At 39.3% G+C, this 6,000-nt stretch overlaps 1 long non-coding RNA gene across 1 annotated transcript in view; it reads left to right on the top strand.

Moving 5' to 3' along the window:
* The first annotated feature begins 214 nt into the window (after window positions 1–214).
* LOC141755703 (uncharacterized) overlaps window positions 215–6,000 on the top strand; it is a 90,016-nt gene continuing 84,230 nt past the window's right edge. Inside the window, exon 1 of the long non-coding RNA XR_012591322.1 lies at window positions 215–597. This is a non-coding gene — a long non-coding RNA (uncharacterized LOC141755703). The remainder of the gene's footprint in view (window positions 598–6,000) is intronic.

Raw genomic sequence — 6,000 nt, 5'->3', positions numbered from 1 at the left:
TCTATTCATTTAACTCGTGAAAATGTGTATTTCCACCCATTTGGCACTCAGTCCCACCCAATCAGAAGGCTTCCTTTTTTGCCTGATCATCCAGTGAATAGCAGTCAGCACTGTTTCAATTATCTGATTACGATCATAAAACAATTGCTACCTGTTTAGGGGACGTGATGGGTCAGATTTTTTGAGTGGCAGTGCATTTCACAAATGGCAGATTGCGAGCAGCTCCTCCTCTTTCAATCAGTGTCCAGCTGGTGTGTCTGATTGCTCGTAGTGACGGCAGCTGTTGAAAAACACAAACAGAAAGCCTTGAATTTTACTCTATCACTTTCAAATAAATAGTCCTCTGTTTTTATTATCTACATCGACCAGTTTACATAAAAGTTACTACGAGTACATGGATGCATTCAGCTGAAAGTCACAGTCACTTGTTAAACTGAAACACCTGTGCAGGTAAGAAGAGGAGCCTGAGGAGCAGGAGGAAGAGATCTCCACTCAAGTTCAGCCATCATTCTCAACCAAGACCCTGCTCTCCTTTGAAAGACTCTCATGTCAGTGTTCAACACCAAGCCCCGTTGTCTCCTGCTGGAATCATCAAAAGTAAGCTCATTTTAAATACTATTGAGTATTGGGTATAGTTTTTGTTCAATGAACAGTTGGATTTTATGCTGATGTTGATGCCAGGCTATGGTAAAGTGTGTTTTCTAGCGTTAATACAGCTGCTCTATCCATATGCTAGGTTAATGATGCTCTGTGATTATGTGGCCGCCGTGCCAGGCTATGCCATGCTGTTAATGTTTTTCTTGTTGGATCAGAATCAGCTTGATTGGCAGGTATGAGTAGGCCTATAGGCTACCAGGAATTTGACTCTGGTTATTTAGAGCTCATTGTGCATACGGAAATAGAAAATAGAAAAGGTCAACAAAGCTAAACAAGAGTAAAGAAAGAAGATGCGTGTGAATGTGTCAGGCAGTTTCTGTAAATTGCAATTAACAATACAGTAGTGCAACGGTGCAGAGTGCAAATATGCTGGAATAAATATAGAATGATTAATGTAACAGGTACATGCTGTATGTGCTGTATTTATACATGTCAGGTGCCTGTAGCATTACCTCTGATGATGATGATGATGTATAAGGCTTGTATGATTAAACTGTGGTGCATTCAGGCACGTATAGCTGTAATGGCCTATTTTGGTTAACATACGTGTTTCAGAATCTATTAAATAGATGTTAGGTCTTGGACAGGATCGGCCTACCTGAATTTCTCTGTGCCCACCCACACTTTGATTTCTGCCTACGCCACTTACTGGCACCTAGGAGGCCGGTGTGTTGTTTTGAACTTGCATTAGTGACGTTTGTGATGTGTTTTTCGTACTTATCTTACATTGTTTGCATATATGTATTTTACCTAGTTTATGTATTTATTTCAAGTCCAACCATGATGCTTTTCCTAAACCTAACTAAGTGGTTTTGTTGCCTAAACCTAACTGTGACCATTATCGTAGTTTTGTTGCCTAAAAATAACGTAACCACAACGCATTTCACATTGACGATGTGGCGTTAAATGACACGCAGTTGAGTTATTTTGACATTTTGTTAGTTATGTTTGTTACGTTTGTTACGTTAGTTACATTAGTTACGTTAGTTACATTTGTTATGTTAGTTACGTTGGTGACGTTGGTAATGTTAGTTACATTTGTTATGTTAGTTACATTGGTGACGTTGGTAATGTTAGTTACGTTAGTTACATGAGTGATGTTAGTCACGGTAGGGATGTTAGTTCTTTTAGGGACGTATGTGACTTTTTTTCCATTCTTATGTTACGTTGTTTATCTATAGCTTTTATAGTTATCATATTTATTTCAAGTCCAACCATCATCTTTTCCCTAAACCTAACGAAGTGGTTTTGTTGCCTAAACCTAAATGCGAACATTACCGTAGTTTTGTTGCCTAAACATTAAAGTGATAGGTTTCTCATTGATGACTTGGCGTTTAATGACACGCGGAAGGTCGAGTCATTTGAAGTTACATTAGGTACATTAGTTACGTTAGCTAAGTTAGCTACGTCAGTGACGTTAGTGACGTTTTTTACGTACTTATGTTACGTTGTTTACGTACAAATTTTACTTAGTTTACGTATTTATAATAAGTCCAACCACGATATTTTTCCAAAACTTAAGTTTCAACCATTACAACAGTTTTGTTGCCTAAACATGACCGTTTCATCTTAACAATGTGGTGAATATGCCTCCCCATGAGGTCACGTTGCTTTCATAAAACCATCATACTAGATTCTTGATTCATTCAAATGCAAGTCATATTCCGTATATCAATAGTGTGTTCACTCAAAGCAATTATTAGACAGTGTTTCCACTGCCTTACCAAAGGAAAGCTTTTGGATTTGAAGACACAATAACACCAAAACACAGAGATTAGCCAAATTGATTTGTTTTTTATTAAACAATAATAAGTTGCATTGCTTTGGAGCAGCGGGAGACCCGAATGAGAAAGCAACAACTGACAGAAAACTAATTTAATCACTTATACACATGCCAACTAAGAATTATTGGACTTCCAATAACATTATCTATTGGCCAGCAGTCGATACCAACGCCTCCTGCGTTTTCATATTGTCTGTGAAAAATAACAAAATGGATTTTTTGTTACTCACATCAATCACAAGCAATAGTTGCAACAAAATTGTCCTATGTCACACAAATCAGCCATGCGGGGCCAGTGGTGATACTGTAATGATTGGATTTGGTGAGAGGAACAACTCTAGTTTATGGAAATTTGAATGAGGCTTATTCAAAAGTGAGCACAGGTGGCTGCAATCCTTTCACATTAGATTTTATTATTTTCAATGAAGGCTTTTGGTGTAAAATAATGGTAATAATATGTTCTGTTGAGATAGATAGATAGATAGATAGGCACAGAGGGAGGGAGGGATAGAGAGCAGCTGCAGCCAGGGAAGGAGGAAATTGAAAAGTGTTAATCAGCAGCTCAACTGTTTAATTGTAGAAGCAAATGGAAAATCCAATTTGTGTTTTTGCTATTGTCTCGCAAGCCACAGTCGTCTTTGTATTATGCACCGGCAATGGTTGATTAAATTGTGCTTAGAACCTGAAACAAGCCCAAACGACATGAAAGCAAACCAGCTCATAGGGTAGACACAATTTACGGCCCTGACACAAAATTAAATTGTGTTTGCTACATTGTTACAGTTTAATTTTACGAACGATTTGCTGTAATTCTCATTCGCCTGAGCCAGACCTTGTAATGTTTTCCTTTTTAAAAACGCATTCAAGCTTAGCTGTTCCGTAACATTCAAATATAAAAGGAAAACTGAAAACTGCATGATTCGTCGGTACCAGAATTTGTGGAGGAATGGTTTGAAATCTTGCTCGGTAATTCATTTTCAGAGAGGTAGGGGAAAAAGAGACAATGGGGTTCTCTTGTTGCTGTGAGATGATCTGTCCTGCCCGTTGAACACAAAGAGCCGATAAGACCACATGACTCAGCTGTGTCGCCTTTTATCACAGCAGGGGCGTGTCCAGACATTTTTGATAGGGGTGGCACCAGTGGGGCACTGACTTATGCAGGGGTGGCATGAAGTGTGAGCAGGAGCGCCTGCGCACAGACATATACACTCACGTATGCACGCACGCACACACACACACACACACAAGAAAATACACACCCACACCCAGGTGTCGGCATAGCATTAATTTACCATTTTTGTCTCCACAACCCATATCTACTTCATTTACTAACACTGCAAGCAAGAATAGACCTACTAGTCACAACATTCAGGAAAAGGCAACATACAAATGTGATTGAAAACTACCATACTTTATTCTAACCTCAAAACAACCTTCCAAGGTATGATATACAGTACATACAAAAAAGACAATGCACTTTCTGTATAAAGTGCACTGTATAAAGTGCCAACAAAATTACAATAAATAAGCCTGTTTGGGGCAAAACATTTACTTGACAAAACTTGTCACATGTGCCACAGTGTAGTAAGTTACTGTAGTATTCTCAGCAACAGAGAAACCTGAACTCCCAGGTATAAACAAAAGTCACATCCCTCCTCACATACCAGTAAATCCTGTTTTAACATTGTAAAGTGAACTGTTAAATAATGCCAAAATAATTTGTAAATTCCCAAAGTAGGTTACATACAAAAGAAAATCCTCATTCTAAAACAGTCACTTTATAAAGTGCCAACAAAATTAAAATAAATAAGACTCTTTGGGCAAAATATTTACTTGACAAAACTGTGCAAAACTTTACATGTGCAACAATGTAAATGGTTGGAGGTACAGACCGTGTAGAATATTTTATCAACAGAGATAGCTGACCTTACCAGAGCTTACGTGTGCATAAAAAAAGCTTACATCACTTGTAACAAATCTTGTTTCAACACTGATTTGTTACAGTAATAATGCTACAAAATAACCTGTGACTCCAAAAGCCAACATAAGAAAACAATGCACATTAAAAAACACAGTCACTCTCCGCCTATAAAGTGCAAACATATTTAAAATACATACGCCTCTGAACAAATTATTTAACCAAACAAATTATAAACTTTACATGTGTTACAGTGTTGGATAGTATTACCTAGTATTACCATTCAAGAGACCCAATCTGTTTTGACAGTTCCTTCCTTCCTTGCTTCCTTCCTCCCTCCCTTCTTCCTGTCCTTCTCTCTTTCTTTCCTCCCTCTGTCCTTCCTCTGTTCTTCATTCCGTCCTTCCTCCCTCCCTTCTTCCTTCCTTGACCTGAGGAAAACAGGAGGGTTAAAACAGTGCAATTCGCCTGTTCTTGTGTTTGCTTGCAAACACTTTGATAAAATCATCCATGTTGAGTGCCCTCGCTCTTCTTGACTCAATACTTAGCAAACCTAAATGGCTTAGTCTGTTGTCTAGCATGGTTGTCCTCAAATGAGTTTTAATGAGCTTTAGAGCTGAAAAACTCCGCTCACATGCAGCAACACGGGTCTAACATAACAATGTTACGCAGTACAGAATAGCTCAATGTTAGATTTAGCATCGTTGACAGTCAAAACAGTGTTTGCTAATGAGATGAGATGATGACAGCCTTGTGCCAATTACAATAAAAAAAGACAGGGTAAATGTTTAGCTTATTACCGTTACAGCGTTTAACTACAGGCACAGTAAGTGTAGTAAAATGTAGGCTACTCACATCTTTCACGACGACGCTCCAGAGACGTGTTGCTTCGATAGACTGAGTTTGTTTCACCTGTAGGTTCACCGCCTCAAACTTCTTCTTCTTCGCGCCTTTTTTTTTGCAGGATACATACTACTTTAGCGCATCTCTGCCTCTCAGGTTTGAGAAGGAACTGCAACTCTAAACAAGAGTGCAGTTTACATTCAGTGCCGTGGCCCGCCTCTGACTGGGCATATAGCCAATCATATTTTAAGATATTGGGGTGGCACTTGGGGTGGCCAATCAGATTTCAGGGGTGGCCCGTGCCACCCTAGGCCACTCCCTGAACACGCCAGTGTATCACAGTGAGCCACTACAAAATCCATTATCTACCTTCTACCACACCATCTATGACTGAATGAGAAGCTGAAGTGAGAAGAGGCTGAGGGGCTGAGAGGACGGACAGTGGGAGTGATTTTGATGGAAAGTCTCCTAAACTGTCCTCCACTGTGGCTGCATGTCTCAGGTCTCCAGCTGTGAGATGTTGTGAAGTTTATCGGTTTCCTATTGCAACTACAGTTCCACTACAGTGGAAACCGCTTGTAGTGATCACGTCTCTCCAGGTCAAATTGATCACTATAAGCAGATGATTATTATAACCACATTTTTTGTTGTTGTGTGTCATTTCTCATGCAAATTACCATCTAATAGACATTTGTATATTTATTACATTTACTGGCTCGCTGTCAATTCTTCTGCCTTTTTCCCTCACCGAGGGTGAGGCATTGCTGTTTTTGGCCGTCTCTGCAGTGTGAGCATCCCT

The sequence above is a fragment of the Sebastes fasciatus genome, chromosome 18 (genome assembly GCF_043250625.1).
Source record: "Sebastes fasciatus isolate fSebFas1 chromosome 18, fSebFas1.pri, whole genome shotgun sequence".
In the NCBI taxonomy this organism is placed as follows: Eukaryota; Metazoa; Chordata; class Actinopteri; order Perciformes; family Sebastidae; genus Sebastes; species Sebastes fasciatus.
This window is presented reverse-complemented; position numbering and strand designations above follow the sequence as displayed.